Source organism: Triturus cristatus, chromosome 11, assembly GCF_964204655.1.
Source record: "Triturus cristatus chromosome 11, aTriCri1.1, whole genome shotgun sequence".
Lineage (NCBI taxonomy): Eukaryota > Metazoa > Chordata > Amphibia > Caudata > Salamandridae > Triturus > Triturus cristatus.
The window spans coordinates 936,823,190-936,844,687 of NC_140594.1; the positions used below are offsets into that span (position 1 = coordinate 936,823,190).

At 36.8% G+C, this 21,498-nt stretch overlaps 1 long non-coding RNA gene across 1 annotated transcript in view; it reads left to right on the top strand.

The window, feature by feature from the left end:
* Positions 1–4,373: 4,373 nt before the first annotated feature.
* LOC146785677 (uncharacterized) overlaps positions 4,374–21,498 on the top strand; it is a 33,229-nt gene continuing 16,104 nt past the window's right edge. The window contains exons 1-32 of the long non-coding RNA XR_014970749.1: positions 4,374–4,452; positions 4,842–4,960; positions 5,350–5,468; positions 5,858–5,976; positions 6,366–6,484; positions 6,840–6,993; positions 8,406–8,528; positions 8,918–9,036; positions 9,426–9,544; positions 9,900–10,053; positions 10,443–10,565; positions 10,954–11,076; positions 11,465–11,588; positions 11,978–12,096; positions 12,452–12,605; positions 12,961–13,114; positions 13,503–13,625; positions 14,014–14,137; positions 14,527–14,645; positions 15,035–15,153; positions 15,542–15,664; positions 16,054–16,176; positions 16,565–16,687; positions 17,077–17,195; positions 17,585–17,704; positions 18,094–18,212; positions 18,602–18,720; positions 19,110–19,228; positions 19,584–19,737; positions 20,127–20,245; positions 20,601–20,754; positions 21,144–21,266. This is a non-coding gene — a long non-coding RNA (uncharacterized LOC146785677). The remainder of the gene's footprint in view (positions 4,453–4,841; positions 4,961–5,349; positions 5,469–5,857; positions 5,977–6,365; positions 6,485–6,839; positions 6,994–8,405; positions 8,529–8,917; positions 9,037–9,425; positions 9,545–9,899; positions 10,054–10,442; positions 10,566–10,953; positions 11,077–11,464; positions 11,589–11,977; positions 12,097–12,451; positions 12,606–12,960; positions 13,115–13,502; positions 13,626–14,013; positions 14,138–14,526; positions 14,646–15,034; positions 15,154–15,541; positions 15,665–16,053; positions 16,177–16,564; positions 16,688–17,076; positions 17,196–17,584; positions 17,705–18,093; positions 18,213–18,601; positions 18,721–19,109; positions 19,229–19,583; positions 19,738–20,126; positions 20,246–20,600; positions 20,755–21,143; positions 21,267–21,498) is intronic.

Sequence of the window (21,498 nt, forward strand, 5' to 3'; positions counted from 1 at the left end):
TGATAGTTCATAAAAGTCTGGCTGCCTCCAACGCTACTAAAGCCTGCTTTATATCCTGGAACTAGCAATGTTGCAGAGAAGTATGTGAGGTTAAAAACTAAAATTGAGATTTGAATTTCTAATGAGCTGTTGATTTTCACAATAAAAGACTCCATAGTATTGATCTGTTTACGCTTTCTAAAAATCAAGATTTTTTTTGTATTGCTTATAGAAAATGTGCTAACAGTGGACTTTTCCATCTACAGATTATACTGAATGACCAGAGGTGGCAGTGTTTCACAACCGAGTTTCTCTGAATTGCCGAGACTGAAGAACAAAAAAAAAAAGGAAGTCTTCCGGCATACGGCATCATTTTACCAATTTATAAGGCAAGTAAAACTCACAATAATTCCTTTATGCATTAAAAAGACGCTCACAGCATCAGCATGTCCTCACTACCTTATAGTGGGAGACTGTGCCTGAACATAATTTCTGTCAAGATGAGAGTAATATGGATCACATTGTGTTGGTCATGATAGTTCATAAAAGCCTGGCTGCCTCCAACGCTACTAAAGCCTGCTTTATATCCTGGAACTAGCAATGTTGCAGAGAAGTATGTGAGGTTAAAAACTAAAATTGAGATTTGATTTTCTAATGAGCTGTTGATTTTCACAATAAAAGACTCCATAGTATTGATCTGTTTACCCTTTCTAAAAATCAAGATTTTTTTGTATTGCTTATAGAAAATGTGCTAACAGTGGACTTTTCCATCTACAGATTATACTGAATGACCAGAGGTGGCAGTGTTTCACAACCGAGTTTCTCTGAATTGCCGAGACTGAAGAAAAAAAAAAAAAAGGAAGTCTTCCGGCATACGGCATCATTTTACCAATATGCAAGGCAAGTAAAACTCACAATAATTCCTTTATGCATTAAAAAGACGCTCACAGCATCAGCATGTCCTCACTACCTTACAGTGGGAGACTGTGCCTGAACATAATTTCTGTCAAGATGAAAGTAATATGGATCACATTGTGTTGGTCATGATAGCTCATAAAAGCCTGGCTGCCTCCAACGCTACTAAAGCCTGCTTTATATCCTGGAGCTAGCAATGTTGCAGAGAAGTATGTGAGGTTAAAAACTAAAATTGAGATTTGATTTTCTAATGAGCTGTTGATTTTCACAATAAAAGACTCCATAGTATTGATCTGTTTACCCTTTCTAAAAATCAAGATTTTTTTGTATTGCTTATAGAAAATGTGCTAACAGTGGACTTTTCCATCTACAGATTATACTGAATGACCAGAGGTGGCAGTGTTTCACAACCGAGTTTCTCTGAATTGCCGAGACTGAAGAACAAAAAAAAAAAAGGAAGTCTTCCGGCATACGGCATCATTTTACCAATTTATAAGGCAAGTAAAACTCACAATAATTCCTTTATGCATTAAAAAGACGCTCACAGCATCAGCATGTCCTCACTACCTTACAGTGGGAGACTGTGCCTGAACATAATTTCTGTCAAGATGAAAGTAATATGGATCACATTGTGTTGGTCATGATAGTTCATAAAAGCCTGGCTGCCTCCAACGCTACTAAAGCCTGCTTTATATCCTGGAGCTAGCAATGTTGCAGAGAAGTATGTGAGGTTAAAAACTAAAATTGAGATTTGATTTTCTAATGAGCTGTTGATTTTCACAATAAAAGACTCCATAGTATTGATCTGTTTACGCTTTCTAAAAATCAAGATTTTTTTTGTATTGCTTATAGAAAATGTGCTAACAGTGGACTTTTCCATCTGCAGATTATACTGAATGACCAGAGGTGGCAGTGTTTCACAACCTAGTTTCTCTGAATTGCCGAGACTGAAGAAAAAAAAAAGGAAGTCTTCCGGCATACGGGATCATTTTACCAATTTATAAGGCAAGTAAAACTCACAATAATTCCTTTATGCATTAAAAAGACGCTCACAGCATCAGCATGTCCTCACTACCTTATAGTGGGAGACTGTGCCTGAACATAATTTCTGTCAAGATGAGAGTAATATGGATCACATTGTGTTGGTCATGATAGTTCATAAAAGCCTGGCTGCCTCCAACGCTACTAAAGCCTGCTTTATATCCTGGAACTAGCAATGTTGCAGAGAAGTATGTGAGGTTAAAAACTAAAATTGAGATTTGAATTTCTAATGAGCTGTTGATTTTCACAATAAAAGACTCCATAGTATTGATCTGTTTACGCTTTCTAATCATCAAGATTTTTTTTATATTGCTTATAGAAAATGTGCTAACAGTGGACTTTTCCATCTGCAAATTATACTGAATGACCAGAGGTGGCAGTGTTTCACAACCGAGTTTCTCTGAATTGACGAGACTGAAGAAAAAAAAAAAGGAAGTCTTCCGGCATACGGCATCATTTTACCAATATGCAAGGCAAGTAAAACTCACAATAATTCCTTTATGCATTAAAAAGACGCTCACAGCATCAGCATGTCCTCACTACCTTACAGTGGGAGACTGTGCCTGAACATAATTTCTGTCAAGATGAGAGTAATATGGATCACATTGTGTTGGTCATGATAGTTCATAAAAGTCTGGCTGCCTCCAACGCTACTAAAGCCTGCTTTATATCCTGGAACTAGCAATGTTGCAGAGAAGTATGTGAGGTTAAAAACTAAAATTGAGATTTGAATTTCTAATGAGCTGTTGATTTTCACAATAAAAGACTCCATAGTATTGATCTGTTTACGCTTTCTAAAAATCAAGATTTTTTTTGTATTGCTTATAGAAAATGTGCTAACAGTGGACTTTTCCATCTGCAAATTATACTGAATGACCAGAGGTGGCAGTGTTTCACAACCGAGTTTCTCTGAATTGACGAGACTGAAGAAAAAAAAAAAGGAAGTCTTCCGGCATACGGCATCATTTTACCAATATGCAAGGCAAGTAAAACTCACAATAATTCCTTTATGCATTAAAAAGACGCTCACAGCATCAGCATGTCCTCACTACCTTACAGTGGGAGACTGTGCCTGAACATAATTTCTGTCAAGATGAGAGTAATATGGATCACATTGTGTTGGTCATGATAGTTCATAAAAGTCTGGCTGCCTCCAACGCTACTAAAGCCTGCTTTATATCCTGGAACTAGCAATGTTGCAGAGAAGTATGTGAGGTTAAAAACTAAAATTGAGATTTGAATTTCTAATGAGCTGTTGATTTTCACAATAAAAGACTCCATAGTATTGATCTGTTTACGCTTTCTAAAAATCAAGATTTTTTTTGTATTGCTTATAGAAAATGTGCTAACAGTGGACTTTTCCATCTACAGATTATACTGAATGACCAGAGGTGGCAGTGTTTCACAACCGAGTTTCTCTGAATTGCCGAGACTGAAGAACAAAAAAAAAAAGGAAGTCTTCCGGCATACGGCATCATTTTACCAATTTATAAGGCAAGTAAAACTCACAATAATTCCTTTATGCATTAAAAAGACGCTCACAGCATCAGCATGTCCTCACTACCTTATAGTGGGAGACTGTGCCTGAACATAATTTCTGTCAAGATGAGAGTAATATGGATCACATTGTGTTGGTCATGATAGTTCATAAAAGCCTGGCTGCCTCCAACGCTACTAAAGCCTGCTTTATATCCTGGAACTAGCAATGTTGCAGAGAAGTATGTGAGGTTAAAAACTAAAATTGAGATTTGATTTTCTAATGAGCTGTTGATTTTCACAATAAAAGACTCCATAGTATTGATCTGTTTACCCTTTCTAAAAATCAAGATTTTTTTGTATTGCTTATAGAAAATGTGCTAACAGTGGACTTTTCCATCTACAGATTATACTGAATGACCAGAGGTGGCAGTGTTTCACAACCGAGTTTCTCTGAATTGCCGAGACTGAAGAAAAAAAAAAAAAAGGAAGTCTTCCGGCATACGGCATCATTTTACCAATATGCAAGGCAAGTAAAACTCACAATAATTCCTTTATGCATTAAAAAGACGCTCACAGCATCAGCATGTCCTCACTACCTTACAGTGGGAGACTGTGCCTGAACATAATTTCTGTCAAGATGAAAGTAATATGGATCACATTGTGTTGGTCATGATAGCTCATAAAAGCCTGGCTGCCTCCAACGCTACTAAAGCCTGCTTTATATCCTGGAGCTAGCAATGTTGCAGAGAAGTATGTGAGGTTAAAAACTAAAATTGAGATTTGATTTTCTAATGAGCTGTTGATTTTCACAATAAAAGACTCCATAGTATTGATCTGTTTACCCTTTCTAAAAATCAAGATTTTTTTGTATTGCTTATAGAAAATGTGCTAACAGTGGACTTTTCCATCTACAGATTATACTGAATGACCAGAGGTGGCAGTGTTTCACAACCGAGTTTCTCTGAATTGCCGAGACTGAAGAACAAAAAAAAAAAAGGAAGTCTTCCGGCATACGGCATCATTTTACCAATTTATAAGGCAAGTAAAACTCACAATAATTCCTTTATGCATTAAAAAGACGCTCACAGCATCAGCATGTCCTCACTACCTTACAGTGGGAGACTGTGCCTGAACATAATTTCTGTCAAGATGAAAGTAATATGGATCACATTGTGTTGGTCATGATAGTTCATAAAAGCCTGGCTGCCTCCAACGCTACTAAAGCCTGCTTTATATCCTGGAGCTAGCAATGTTGCAGAGAAGTATGTGAGGTTAAAAACTAAAATTGAGATTTGATTTTCTAATGAGCTGTTGATTTTCACAATAAAAGACTCCATAGTATTGATCTGTTTACGCTTTCTAAAAATCAAGATTTTTTTTGTATTGCTTATAGAAAATGTGCTAACAGTGGACTTTTCCATCTGCAGATTATACTGAATGACCAGAGGTGGCAGTGTTTCACAACCTAGTTTCTCTGAATTGCCGAGACTGAAGAAAAAAAAAAGGAAGTCTTCCGGCATACGGGATCATTTTACCAATTTATAAGGCAAGTAAAACTCACAATAATTCCTTTATGCATTAAAAAGACGCTCACAGCATCAGCATGTCCTCACTACCTTATAGTGGGAGACTGTGCCTGAACATAATTTCTGTCAAGATGAGAGTAATATGGATCACATTGTGTTGGTCATGATAGTTCATAAAAGCCTGGCTGCCTCCAACGCTACTAAAGCCTGCTTTATATCCTGGAACTAGCAATGTTGCAGAGAAGTATGTGAGGTTAAAAACTAAAATTGAGATTTGAATTTCTAATGAGCTGTTGATTTTCACAATAAAAGACTCCATAGTATTGATCTGTTTACGCTTTCTAATCATCAAGATTTTTTTTATATTGCTTATAGAAAATGTGCTAACAGTGGACTTTTCCATCTGCAGATTATACTGAATGACCAGAGGTGGCAGTGTTTCACAACCTAGTTTCTCTGAATTGCCGAGACTGAAGAAAAAAAAAAGGAAGTCTTCCGGCATACGGGATCATTTTACCAATTTATAAGGCAAGTAAAACTCACAATAATTCCTTTATGCATTAAAAAGACGCTCACAGCATCAGCATGTCCTCACTACCTTATAGTGGGAGACTGTGCCTGAACATAATTTCTGTCAAGATGAGAGTAATATGGATCACATTGTGTTGGTCATGATAGTTCATAAAAGCCTGGCTGCCTCCAACGCTACTAAAGCCTGCTTTATATCCTGGAACTAGCAATGTTGCAGAGAAGTATGTGAGGTTAAAAACTAAAATTGAGATTTGAATTTCTAATGAGCTGTTGATTTTCACAATAAAAGACTCCATAGTATTGATCTGTTTACGCTTTCTAATCATCAAGATTTTTTTTGTATTGCTTATAGAAAATGTGCTAACAGTGGACTTTTCCATCTGCAGATTATACTGAATGACCAGAGGTGGCAGTGTTTCACAACCTAGTTTCTCTGAATTGCCGAGACTGAAGAAAAAAAAAAGGAAGTCTTCCGGCATACGGGATCATTTTACCAATTTATAAGGCAAGTAAAACTCACAATAATTCCTTTATGCATTAAAAAGACGCTCACAGCATCAGCATGTCCTCACTACCTTACAGTGGGAGACTGTGCCTGAACATAATTTCTGTCAAGATGAAAGTAATATGGATCACATTGTGTTGGTCATGATAGCTCATAAAAGCCTGGCTGCCTCCAATGCTACTAAAGCCTGCTTTATATCCTGGAGCTAGCAATGTTGCAGAGAAGTATGTGAGGTTAAAAACTAAAATTGAGATTTGATTTTCTAATGAGCTGTTGATTTTCACAATAAAAGACTCCATAGTATTGATCTGTTTACGCTTTCTAAAAATCAAGATTGTTTTTGTATTGCTTATAGAAAATGTGCTAACAGTGGACTTTTCCATCTGCAGATTATACTGAATGACCAGAGGTGGCAGTGTTTCACAACCTAGTTTCTCTGAATTGCCGAGACTGAAGAAAAAAAAAAGGAAGTCTTCCGGCATACGGGATCATTTTACCAATTTATAAGGCAAGTAAAACTCACAATAATTCCTTTATGCATTAAAAAGACGCTCACAGCATCAGCATGTCCTCACTACCTTATAGTGGGAGACTGTGCCTGAACATAATTTCTGTCAAGATGAGAGTAATATGGATCACATTGTGTTGGTCATGATAGTTCATAAAAGCCTGGCTGCCTCCAACGCTACTAAAGCCTGCTTTATATCCTGGAACTAGCAATGTTGCAGAGAAGTATGTGAGGTTAAAAACTAAAATTGAGATTTGAATTTCTAATGAGCTGTTGATTTTCACAATAAAAGACTCCATAGTATTGATCTGTTTACGCTTTCTAAAAATCAAGATTTTTTTTGTATTGCTTATAGAAAATGTGCTAACAGTGGACTTTTCCATCTGCAAATTATACTGAATGACCAGAGGTGGCAGTGTTTCACAACCGAGTTTCTCTGAATTGACGAGACTGAAGAAAAAAAAAAAGGAAGTCTTCCGGCATACGGCATCATTTTACCAATATGCAAGGCAAGTAAAACTCACAATAATTCCTTTATGCATTAAAAAGACGCTCACAGCATCAGCATGTCCTCACTACCTTACAGTGGGAGACTGTGCCTGAACATAATTTCTGTCAAGATGAGAGTAATATGGATCACATTGTGTTGGTCATGATAGTTCATAAAAGTCTGGCTGCCTCCAACGCTACTAAAGCCTGCTTTATATCCTGGAACTAGCAATGTTGCAGAGAAGTATGTGAGGTTAAAAACTAAAATTGAGATTTGAATTTCTAATGAGCTGTTGATTTTCACAATAAAAGACTCCATAGTATTGATCTGTTTACGCTTTCTAAAAATCAAGATTTTTTTTGTATTGCTTATAGAAAATGTGCTAACAGTGGACTTTTCCATCTACAGATTATACTGAATGACCAGAGGTGGCAGTGTTTCACAACCGAGTTTCTCTGAATTGCCGAGACTGAAGAACAAAAAAAAAAAGGAAGTCTTCCGGCATACGGCATCATTTTACCAATTTATAAGGCAAGTAAAACTCACAATAATTCCTTTATGCATTAAAAAGACGCTCACAGCATCAGCATGTCCTCACTACCTTATAGTGGGAGACTGTGCCTGAACATAATTTCTGTCAAGATGAGAGTAATATGGATCACATTGTGTTGGTCATGATAGTTCATAAAAGCCTGGCTGCCTCCAACGCTACTAAAGCCTGCTTTATATCCTGGAACTAGCAATGTTGCAGAGAAGTATGTGAGGTTAAAAACTAAAATTGAGATTTGAATTTCTAATGAGCTGTTGATTTTCACAATAAAAGACTCCATAGTATTGATCTGTTTACGCTTTCTAAAAATCAAGATTTTTTTGTATTGCTTATAGAAAATGTGCTAACAGTGGACTTTTCCATCTACAGATTATACTGAATGACCAGAGGTGGCAGTGTTTCACAACCGAGTTTCTCTGAATTGCCGAGACTGAAGAAAAAAAAAAAAAAGGAAGTCTTCCGGCATACGGCATCATTTTACCAATATGCAAGGCAAGTAAAACTCACAATAATTCCTTTATGCATTAAAAAGACGCTCACAGCATCAGCATGTCCTCACTACCTTACAGTGGGAGACTGTGCCTGAACATAATTTCTATCAAGATGAGAGTAATATGGATCACATTGTGTTGGTCATGATAGTTCATAAAAGTCTGGCTGCCTCCAACGCTACTAAAGCCTGCTTTATATCCTGGAACTAGCAATGTTGCAGAGAAGTATGTGAGGTTAAAAACTAAAATTGAGATTTGATTTTCTAATGAGCTGTTGATTTTCACAATAAAAGACTCCATAGTATTGATCTGTTTACGCTTTCTAAAAATCAAGATTTTTTTTGTATTGCTTATAGAAAATGTGCTAACAGTGGACTTTTCCATCTACAGATTATACTGAATGACCAGAGGTGGCAGTGTTTCACAACCGAGTTTCTCTGAATTGCCGAGACTGAAGAACAAAAAAAAAAAGGAAGTCTTCCGGCATACGGCATCATTTTACCAATTTATAAGGCAAGTAAAACTCACAATAATTCCTTTATGCATTAAAAAGACGCTCACAGCATCAGCATGTCCTCACTACCTTACAGTGGGAGACTGTGCCTGAACATAATTTCTGTCAAGATGAAAGTAATATGGATCACATTGTGTTGGTCATGATAGCTCATAAAAGCCTGGCTGCCTCCAATGCTACTAAAGCCTGCTTTATATCCTGGAGCTAGCAATGTTGCAGAGAAGTATGTGAGGTTAAAAACTAAAATTGAGATTTGATTTTCTAATGAGCTGTTGATTTTCACAATAAAAGACTCCATAGTATTGATCTGTTTACCCTTTCTAAAAATCAAGATTTTTTTTGTATTGCTTATAGAAAATGTGCTAACAGTGGACTTTTCCATCTGCAGATTATACTGAATGACCAGAGGTGGCAGTGTTTCACAACCTAGTTTCTCTGAATTGCCGAGACTGAAGAAAAAAAAAAGGAAGTCTTCCGGCATACGGGATCATTTTACCAATTTATAAGGCAAGTAAAACTCACAATAATTCCTTTATGCATTAAAAAGACGCTCACAGCATCAGCATGTCCTCACTACCTTATAGTGGGAGACTGTGCCTGAACATAATTTCTGTCAAGATGAGAGTAATATGGATCACATTGTGTTGGTCATGATAGTTCATAAAAGCCTGGCTGCCTCCAACGCTACTAAAGCCTGCTTTATATCCTGGAACTAGCAATGTTGCAGAGAAGTATGTGAGGTTAAAAACTAAAATTGAGATTTGAATTTCTAATGAGCTGTTGATTTTCACAATAAAAGACTCCATAGTATTGATCTGTTTACGCTTTCTAATCATCAAGATTTTTTTTGTATTGCTTATAGAAAATGTGCTAACAGTGGACTTTTCCATCTGCAGATTATACTGAATGACCAGAGGTGGCAGTGTTTCACAACCTAGTTTCTCTGAATTGCCGAGACTGAAGAAAAAAAAAAGGAAGTCTTCCGGCATACGGGATCATTTTACCAATTTATAAGGCAAGTAAAACTCACAATAATTCCTTTATGCATTAAAAAGACGCTCACAGCATCAGCATGTCCTCACTACCTTATAGTGGGAGACTGTGCCTGAACATAATTTCTGTCAAGATGAGAGTAATATGGATCACATTGTGTTGGTCATGATAGTTCATAAAAGCCTGGCTGCCTCCAACGCTACTAAAGCCTGCTTTATATCCTGGAACTAGCAATGTTGCAGAGAAGTATGTGAGGTTAAAAACTAAAATTGAGATTTGAATTTCTAATGAGCTGTTGATTTTCACAATAAAAGACTCCATAGTATTTATCTGTTTACGCTTTCTAAAAATCAAGATTTTTTTTGTATTGCTTATAGAAAATGTGCTAACAGTGGACTTTTCCATCTGCAAATTATACTGAATGACCAGAGGTGGCAGTGTTTCACAACCGAGTTTCTCTGAATTGACGAGACTGAAGAAAAAAAAAAAGGAAGTCTTCCGGCATACGGCATCATTTTACCAATATGCAAGGCAAGTAAAACTCACAATAATTCCTTTATGCATTAAAAAGACGCTCACAGCATCAGCATGTCCTCACTACCTTACAGTGGGAGACTGTGCCTGAACATAATTTCTGTCAAGATGAGAGTAATATGGATCACATTGTGTTGGTCATGATAGTTCATAAAAGTCTGGCTGCCTCCAACGCTACTAAAGCCTGCTTTATATCCTGGAACTAGCAATGTTGCAGAGAAGTATGTGAGGTTAAAAACTAAAATTGAGATTTGAATTTCTAATGAGCTGTTGATTTTCACAATAAAAGACTCCATAGTATTGATCTGTTTACGCTTTCTAAAAATCAAGATTTTTTTTGTATTGCTTATAGAAAATGTGCTAACAGTGGACTTTTCCATCTACAGATTATACTGAATGACCAGAGGTGGCAGTGTTTCACAACCGAGTTTCTCTGAATTGCCGAGACTGAAGAACAAAAAAAAAAAGGAAGTCTTCCGGCATACGGCATCATTTTACCAATTTATAAGGCAAGTAAAACTCACAATAATTCCTTTATGCATTAAAAAGACGCTCACAGCATCAGCATGTCCTCACTACCTTATAGTGGGAGACTGTGCCTGAACATAATTTCTGTCAAGATGAGAGTAATATGGATCACATTGTGTTGGTCATGATAGTTCATAAAAGCCTGGCTGCCTCCAACGCTACTAAAGCCTGCTTTATATCCTGGAACTAGCAATGTTGCAGAGAAGTATGTGAGGTTAAAAACTAAAATTGAGATTTGATTTTCTAATGAGCTGTTGATTTTCACAATAAAAGACTCCATAGTATTGATCTGTTTACCCTTTCTAAAAATCAAGATTTTTTTGTATTGCTTATAGAAAATGTGCTAACAGTGGACTTTTCCATCTACAGATTATACTGAATGACCAGAGGTGGCAGTGTTTCACAACCGAGTTTCTCTGAATTGCCGAGACTGAAGAAAAAAAAAAAAAAGGAAGTCTTCCGGCATACGGCATCATTTTACCAATATGCAAGGCAAGTAAAACTCACAATAATTCCTTTATGCATTAAAAAGACGCTCACAGCATCAGCATGTCCTCACTACCTTACAGTGGGAGACTGTGCCTGAACATAATTTCTGTCAAGATGAAAGTAATATGGATCACATTGTGTTGGTCATGATAGCTCATAAAAGCCTGGCTGCCTCCAACGCTACTAAAGCCTGCTTTATATCCTGGAGCTAGCAATGTTGCAGAGAAGTATGTGAGGTTAAAAACTAAAATTGAGATTTGATTTTCTAATGAGCTGTTGATTTTCACAATAAAAGACTCCATAGTATTGATCTGTTTACCCTTTCTAAAAATCAAGATTTTTTTGTATTGCTTATAGAAAATGTGCTAACAGTGGACTTTTCCATCTACAGATTATACTGAATGACCAGAGGTGGCAGTGTTTCACAACCGAGTTTCTCTGAATTGCCGAGACTGAAGAACAAAAAAAAAAAAGGAAGTCTTCCGGCATACGGCATCATTTTACCAATTTATAAGGCAAGTAAAACTCACAATAATTCCTTTATGCATTAAAAAGACGCTCACAGCATCAGCATGTCCTCACTACCTTACAGTGGGAGACTGTGCCTGAACATAATTTCTGTCAAGATGAAAGTAATATGGATCACATTGTGTTGGTCATGATAGTTCATAAAAGCCTGGCTGCCTCCAACGCTACTAAAGCCTGCTTTATATCCTGGAGCTAGCAATGTTGCAGAGAAGTATGTGAGGTTAAAAACTAAAATTGAGATTTGATTTTCTAATGAGCTGTTGATTTTCACAATAAAAGACTCCATAGTATTGATCTGTTTACGCTTTCTAAAAATCAAGATTTTTTTTGTATTGCTTATAGAAAATGTGCTAACAGTGGACTTTTCCATCTGCAGATTATACTGAATGACCAGAGGTGGCAGTGTTTCACAACCTAGTTTCTCTGAATTGCCGAGACTGAAGAAAAAAAAAAGGAAGTCTTCCGGCATACGGGATCATTTTACCAATTTATAAGGCAAGTAAAACTCACAATAATTCCTTTATGCATTAAAAAGACGCTCACAGCATCAGCATGTCCTCACTACCTTATAGTGGGAGACTGTGCCTGAACATAATTTCTGTCAAGATGAGAGTAATATGGATCACATTGTGTTGGTCATGATAGTTCATAAAAGCCTGGCTGCCTCCAACGCTACTAAAGCCTGCTTTATATCCTGGAACTAGCAATGTTGCAGAGAAGTATGTGAGGTTAAAAACTAAAATTGAGATTTGAATTTCTAATGAGCTGTTGATTTTCACAATAAAAGACTCCATAGTATTGATCTGTTTACGCTTTCTAATCATCAAGATTTTTTTTATATTGCTTATAGAAAATGTGCTAACAGTGGACTTTTCCATCTGCAAATTATACTGAATGACCAGAGGTGGCAGTGTTTCACAACCGAGTTTCTCTGAATTGACGAGACTGAAGAAAAAAAAAAAGGAAGTCTTCCGGCATACGGCATCATTTTACCAATATGCAAGGCAAGTAAAACTCACAATAATTCCTTTATGCATTAAAAAGACGCTCACAGCATCAGCATGTCCTCACTACCTTACAGTGGGAGACTGTGCCTGAACATAATTTCTGTCAAGATGAGAGTAATATGGATCACATTGTGTTGGTCATGATAGTTCATAAAAGTCTGGCTGCCTCCAACGCTACTAAAGCCTGCTTTATATCCTGGAACTAGCAATGTTGCAGAGAAGTATGTGAGGTTAAAAACTAAAATTGAGATTTGAATTTCTAATGAGCTGTTGATTTTCACAATAAAAGACTCCATAGTATTGATCTGTTTACGCTTTCTAAAAATCAAGATTTTTTTTGTATTGCTTATAGAAAATGTGCTAACAGTGGACTTTTCCATCTGCAAATTATACTGAATGACCAGAGGTGGCAGTGTTTCACAACCGAGTTTCTCTGAATTGCCGAGACTGAAGAACAAAAAAAAGGAAGTCTTCCGGCATACGGCATCATTTTACCAATATGCAAGGCAAGTAAAACTCACAATAATTCCTTTATGCATTAAAAAGACGCTCACAGCATCAGCATGTCCTCACTACCTTATAGTGGGAGACTGTGCCTGAACATAATTTCTGTCAAGATGAGAGTAATATGGATCACATTGTGTTGGTCATGATAGTTCATAAAAGCCTGGCTGCCTCCAACGCTACTAAAGCCTGCTTTATATCCTGGAACTAGCAATGTTGCAGAGAAGTATGTGAGGTTAAAAACTAAAATTGAGATTTGATTTTCTAATGAGCTGTTGATTTTCACAATAAAAGACTCCATAGTATTGATCTGTTTACCCTTTCTAAAAATCAAGATTTTTTTGTATTGCTTATAGAAAATGTGCTAACAGTGGACTTTTCCATCTACAGATTATACTGAATGACCAGAGGTGGCAGTGTTTCACAACCGAGTTTCTCTGAATTGCCGAGACTGAAGAAAAAAAAAAAAAAGGAAGTCTTCCGGCATACGGCATCATTTTACCAATATGCAAGGCAAGTAAAACTCACAATAATTCCTTTATGCATTAAAAAGACGCTCACAGCATCAGCATGTCCTCACTACCTTACAGTGGGAGACTGTGCCTGAACATAATTTCTGTCAAGATGAAAGTAATATGGATCACATTGTGTTGGTCATGATAGCTCATAAAAGCCTGGCTGCCTCCAACGCTACTAAAGCCTGCTTTATATCCTGGAGCTAGCAATGTTGCAGAGAAGTATGTGAGGTTAAAAACTAAAATTGAGATTTGATTTTCTAATGAGCTGTTGATTTTCACAATAAAAGACTCCATAGTATTGATCTGTTTACCCTTTCTAAAAATCAAGATTTTTTTGTATTGCTTATAGAAAATGTGCTAACAGTGGACTTTTCCATCTACAGATTATACTGAATGACCAGAGGTGGCAGTGTTTCACAACCGAGTTTCTCTGAATTGCCGAGACTGAAGAACAAAAAAAAAAAAGGAAGTCTTCCGGCATACGGCATCATTTTACCAATTTATAAGGCAAGTAAAACTCACAATAATTCCTTTATGCATTAAAAAGACGCTCACAGCATCAGCATGTCCTCACTACCTTACAGTGGGAGACTGTGCCTGAACATAATTTCTGTCAAGATGAAAGTAATATGGATCACATTGTGTTGGTCATGATAGTTCATAAAAGCCTGGCTGCCTCCAACGCTACTAAAGCCTGCTTTATATCCTGGAGCTAGCAATGTTGCAGAGAAGTATGTGAGGTTAAAAACTAAAATTGAGATTTGATTTTCTAATGAGCTGTTGATTTTCACAATAAAAGACTCCATAGTATTGATCTGTTTACGCTTTCTAAAAATCAAGATTTTTTTTGTATTGCTTATAGAAAATGTGCTAACAGTGGACTTTTCCATCTGCAGATTATACTGAATGACCAGAGGTGGCAGTGTTTCACAACCTAGTTTCTCTGAATTGCCGAGACTGAAGAAAAAAAAAAGGAAGTCTTCCGGCATACGGGATCATTTTACCAATTTATAAGGCAAGTAAAACTCACAATAATTCCTTTATGCATTAAAAAGACGCTCACAGCATCAGCATGTCCTCACTACCTTATAGTGGGAGACTGTGCCTGAACATAATTTCTGTCAAGATGAGAGTAATATGGATCACATTGTGTTGGTCATGATAGTTCATAAAAGCCTGGCTGCCTCCAACGCTACTAAAGCCTGCTTTATATCCTGGAACTAGCAATGTTGCAGAGAAGTATGTGAGGTTAAAAACTAAAATTGAGATTTGAATTTCTAATGAGCTGTTGATTTTCACAATAAAAGACTCCATAGTATTGATCTGTTTACGCTTTCTAATCATCAAGATTTTTTTTATATTGCTTATAGAAAATGTGCTAACAGTGGACTTTTCCATCTGCAGATTATACTGAATGACCAGAGGTGGCAGTGTTTCACAACCTAGTTTCTCTGAATTGCCGAGACTGAAGAAAAAAAAAAGGAAGTCTTCCGGCATACGGGATCATTTTACCAATTTATAAGGCAAGTAAAACTCACAATAATTCCTTTATGCATTAAAAAGACGCTCACAGCATCAGCATGTCCTCACTACCTTATAGTGGGAGACTGTGCCTGAACATAATTTCTGTCAAGATGAGAGTAATATGGATCACATTGTGTTGGTCATGATAGTTCATAAAAGCCTGGCTGCCTCCAACGCTACTAAAGCCTGCTTTATATCCTGGAACTAGCAATGTTGCAGAGAAGTATGTGAGGTTAAAAACTAAAATTGAGATTTGATTTTCTAATGAGCTGTTGATTTTCACAATAAAAGACTCCATAGTATTGATCTGTTTACCCTTTCTAAAAATCAAGATTTTTTTGTATTGCTTATAGAAAATGTGCTAACAGTGGACTTTTCCATCTACAGATTATACTGAATGACCAGAGGTGGCAGTGTTTCACAACCGAGTTTCTCTGAATTGCCGAGACTGAAGAAAAAAAAAAAAAAGGAAGTCTTCCGGCATACGGCATCATTTTACCAATATGCAAGGCAAGTAAAACTCACAATAATTCCTTTATGCATTAAAAAGACGCTCACAGCATCAGCATGTCCTCACTACCTTACAGTGGGAGACTGTGCCTGAACATAATTTCTATCAAGATGAGAGTAATATGGATCACATTGTGTTGGTCATGATAGTTCATAAAAGTCTGGCTGCCTCCAACGCTACTAAAGCCTGCTTTATATCCTGGAACTAGCAATGTTGCAGAGAAGTATGTGAGGTTAAAAACTAAAATTGAGATTTGATTTTCTAATGAGCTGTTGATTTTCACAATAAAAGACTCCATAGTATTGATCTGTTTACGCTTTCTAAAAATCAAGATTTTTTTTGTATTGCTTATAGAAAATGTGCTAACAGTGGACTTTTCCATCTACAGATTATACTGAATGACCAGAGGTGGCAGTGTTTCACAACCGAGTTTCTCTGAATTGCCGAGACTGAAGAACAAAAAAAAAAAGGAAGTCTTCCGGCATACGGCATCATTTTACCAATTTATAAGGCAAGTAAAACTCACAATAATTCCTTTATGCATTAAAAAGACGCTCACAGCATCAGCATGTCCTCACTACCTTACAGTGGGAGACTGTGCCTGAACATAATTTCTGTCAAGATGAAAGTAATATGGATCACATTGTGTTGGTCATGATAGCTCATAAAAGCCTGGCTGCCTCCAATGCTACTAAAGCCTGCTTTATATCCTGGAGCTAGCAATGTTGCAGAGAAGTATGTGAGGTTAAAAACTAAAATTGAGATTTGATTTTCTAATGAGCTGTTGATTTTCACAATAAAAGACTCCATAGTATTGATCTGTTTACCCTTTCTAAAAATCAAGATTTTTTTGTATTGCTTATAGAAAATGTGCTAACAGTGGACTTTTCCATCTACAGATTATACTGAATGACCAGAGGTGGCAGTGTTTCACAACCGAGTTTCTCTGAATTGCCGAGACTGAAGAACAAAAAAAAAAAGGAAGTCTTCCGGCATACGGCATCATTTTACCAATTTATAAGGCAAGTAAAACTCACAATAATTCCTTTATGCATTAAAAAGACGCTCACAGCATCAGCATGTCCTCACTACCTTACAGTGGGAGACTGTGCCTGAACATAATTTCTGTCAAGATGAAAGTAATATGGATCACATTGTGTTGGTCATGATAGTTCATAAAAGCCTGGCTGCCTCCAACGCTACTAAAGCCTGCTTTATATCCTGGAGCTAGCAATGTTGCAGAGAAGTATGTGAGGTTAAAAACTAAAATTGAGATTTGATTTTCTAATGAGCTGTTGATTTTCACAATAAAAGACTCCATAGTATTGATCTGTTTACGCTTTCTAAAAATCAAGATTTTTTTTGTATTGCTTATAGAAAATGTGCTAACAGTGGACTTTTCCATCTGCAGATTATACTGAATGACCAGAGGTGGCAGTGTTTCACAACCTAGTTTCTCTGAATTGCCGAGACTGAAGAAAAAAAAAAGGAAGTCTTCCGGCATACGGGATCATTTTACCAATTTATAAGGCAAGTAAAACTCACAATAATTCCTTTATGCATTAAAAAGACGCTCACAGCATCAGCATGTCCTCACTACCTTATAGTGGGAGACTGTGCCTGAACATAATTTCTGTCAAGATGAGAGTAATATGGATCACATTGTGTTGGTCATGATAGTTCATAAAAGCCTGGCTGCCTCCAACGCTACTAAAGCCTGCTTTATATCCTGGAACTAGCAATGTTGCAGAGAAGTATGTGAGGTTAAAAACTAAAATTGAGATTTGAATTTCTAATGAGCTGTTGATTTTCACAATAAAAGACTCCATAGTATTGATCTGTTTACGCTTTCTAATCATCAAGATTTTTTTTGTATTGCTTATAGGAAATGTGCTAACAGTGGACTTTTCCATCTGCAGATTATACTGAATGACCAGAGGTGGCAGTGTTTCACAACCTAGTTTCTCTGAATTGCCGAGACTGAAGAAAAAAAAAAAGGAAGTCTTCCGGCATACGGGATCATTTTACCAATTTATAAGGCAAGTAAAACTCACAATAATTCCTTTATGCATTAAAAAGACGCTCACAGCATCAGCATGTCCTCACTACCTTACAGTGGGAGACTGTGCCTGAACATAATTTCTGTCAAGATGAAAGTAATATGGATCACATTGTGTTGGTCATGATAGCTCATAAAAGCCTGGCGGCCTCCAATGCTACTAAAGCCTGCTTTATATCCTGGAGCTAGCAATGTTGCAGAGAAGTATGTGAGGTTAAAAACTAAAATTGAGATTTGATTTTCTAATGAGCTGTTGATTTTCACAATAAAAGACTCCATAGTATTGATCTGTTTACGCTTTCTAAAAATCAAGATTTTTTTTGTATTGCTTATAGAAAATGTGCTAACAGTGGACTTTTCCATCTGCAGATTATACTGAATGACCAGAGGTGGCAGTGTTTCACAACCTAGTTTCTCTGAATTGCCGAGACTGAAGAAAAAAAAAAGGAAGTCTTCCGGCATACGGGATCATTTTACCAATTTATAAGGCAAGTAAAACTCACAATAATTCCTTTATGCATTAAAAAGACGCTCACAGCATCAGCATGTCCTCACTACCTTATAGTGGGAGACTGTGCCTGAACATAATTTCTGTCAAGATGAGAGTAATATGGATCACATTGTGTTGGTCATGATAGTTCATAAAAGCCTGGCTGCCTCCAACGCTACTAAAGCCTGCTTTATATCCTGGAACTAGCAATGTTGCAGAGAAGTATGTGAGGTTAAAAACTAAAATTGAGATTTGAATTTCTAATGAGCTGTTGATTTTCACAATAAAAGACTCCATAGTATTGATCTGTTTACGCTTTCTAATCATCAAGATTTTTTTTGTATTGCTTATAGGAAATGTGCTAACAGTGGACTTTTCCATCTGCAGATTATACTGAATGACCAGAGGTGGCAGTGTTTCACAACCTAGTTTCTCTGAATTGCCGAGACTGAAGAAAAAAAAAAGGAAGTCTTCCGGCATACGGGATCATTTTACCAATTTATAAGGCAAGTAAAACTCACAATAATTCCTTTATGCATTAAAAAGACGCTCACAGCATCAGCATGTCCTCACTACCTTACAGTGGGAGACTGTGCCTGAACATAATTTCTGTCAAGATGAAAGTAATATGGATCACATTGTGTTGGTCATGATAGCTCATAAAAGCCTGGCGGCCTCCAATGCTACTAAAGCCTGCTTTATATCCTGGAGCTAGCAATGTTGCAGAGAAGTATGTGAGGTTAAAAACTAAAATTGAGATTTGATTTTCTAATGAGCTGTTGATTTTCACAATAAAAGACTCCATAGTATTGATCTGTTTACGCTTTCTAAAAATCAAGATTTTTTTTGTATTGCTTATAGAAAATGTGCTAACAGTGGACTTTTCCATCTGCAGATTATACTGAATGACCAGAGGTGGCAGTGTTTCACAACCTAGTTTCTCTGAATTGCCGAGACTGAAGAAAAAAAAAAGGAAGTCTTCCGGCATACGGGATCATTTTACCAATTTATAAGGCAAGTAAAACTCACAATAATTCCTTTATGCATTAAAAAGACGCTCACAGCATCAGCATGTCCTCACTACCTTATAGTGGGAGACTGTGCCTGAACATAATTTCTGTCAAGATGAGAGTAATATGGATCACATTGTGTTGGTCATGATAGTTCATAAAAGCCTGGCTGCCTCCAACGCTACTAAAGCCTGCTTTATATCCTGGAACTAGCAATGTTGCAGAGAAGTATGTGAGGTTAAAAACTAAAATTGAGATTTGAATTTCTAATGAGCTGTTGATTTTCACAATAAAAGACTCCATAGTATTGATCTGTTTACGCTTTCTAAAAATCAAGATTTTTTTTGTATTGCTTATAGAAAATGTGCTAACAGTGGACTTTTCCATCTGCAAATTATACTGAATGACCAGAGGTGGCAGTGTTTCACAACCGAGTTTCTCTGAATTGACGAGACTGAAGAAAAAAAAAAAGGAAGTCTTCCGGCATACGGCATCATTTTACCAATATGCAAGGCAAGTAAAACTCACAATAATTCCTTTATGCATTAAAAAGACGCTCACAGCATCAGCATGTCCTCACTACCTTACAGTGGGAGACTGTGCCTGAACATAATTTCTGTCAAGATGAGAGTAATATGGATCACATTGTGTTGGTCATGATAGTTCATAAAAGTCTGGCTGCCTCCAACGCTACTAAAGCCTGCTTTATATCCTGGAACTAGCAATGTTGCAGAGAAGTATGTGAGGTTAAAAACTAAAATTGAGATTTGAATTTCTAATGAGCTGTTGATTTTCACAATAAAAGACTCCATAGTATTGATCTGTTTACGCTTTCTAAAAATCAAGATTTTTTTTGTATTGCTTATAGAAAATGTGCTAACAGTGGACTTTTCCATCTGCAGATTATACTGAATGACCAGAGGTGGCAGTGTTTCACAACCTAGTTTCTCTGAATTGCCGAGACTGAAGAAAAAAAAAAGGAAGTCTTCCGGCATACGGGATCATTTTACCAATTTATAAGGCAAGTAAAACTCACAATAATTCCTTTATGCATTAAAAAGACGCTCACAGCATCAGCATGTCCTCACTACCTTTCAGTGGGAGACTGTGCCTGAACATAATTTCTGTCAAGATGAAAGTAATATGGATCACATTGTGTTGGTCATGATAGCTCATAAAAGCCTGGCTGCCTCCAATGCTACTAAAGCCTGCTTTATATCCTGGAGCTAGCAATGTTGCAGAGAAGTATGTGAGGTTAAAAACTAAAATTGAGATTTGATTTTCTAATGAGCTGTTGATTTTCACAATAAAAGACTCCATAGTATTGATCTGTTTACGCTTTCTAAAAATCAAGATTTTTTTTGTATTGCTTATAGAAAATGTGCTAACAGTGGACTTTTCCATCTGCAAATTATACTGAATGACCAGAGGTGGCAGTGTTTCACAACCGAGTTTCTCTGAATTGACGAGACTGAAGAAAAAAAAAAAGGAAGTCTTCCGGCATACGGCATCATTTTACCAATATGCAAGGCAAGTAAAACTCACAATAATTCCTTTATGCATTAAAAAGACGCTCACAGCATCAGCATGTCCTCACTACCTTACAGTGGGAGACTGTGCCTGAACATAATTTCTGTCAAGATGAGAGTAATATGGATCACATTGTGTTGGTCATGATAGTTCATAAAAGTCTGGCTGCCTCCAACGCTACTAAAGCCTGCTTTATATCCTGGAACTAGCAATGTTGCAGAGAAGTATGTGAGGTTAAAAACTAAAATTGAGATTTGAATTTCTAATGAGCTGTTGATTTTCACAATAAAAGACTCCATAGTATTGATCTGTTTACGCTTTCTAAAAATCAAGATTTTTTTTGTATTGCTTATAGAAAATGTGCTAACAGTGGACTTTTCCATCTACAGATTATACTGAATGACCAGAGGTGGCAGTGTTTCACAACCGAGTTTCTCTGAATTGCCGAGACTGAAGAACAAAAAAAAAAAGGAAGTCTTCCGGCATACGGCATCATTTTACCAATTTATAAGGCAAGTAAAACTCACAATAATTCCTTTATGCATTAAAAAGACGCTCACAGCATCAGCATGTCCTCACTACCTTATAGTGGGAGACTGTGCCTGAACATAATTTCTGTCAAGATGAGAGTAATATGGATCACATTGTGTTGGTCATGATAGTTCATAAAAGCCTGGCTGCCTCCAACGCTACTAAAGCCTGCTTTATATCCTGGAACTAGCAATGTTGCAGAGAAGTATGTGA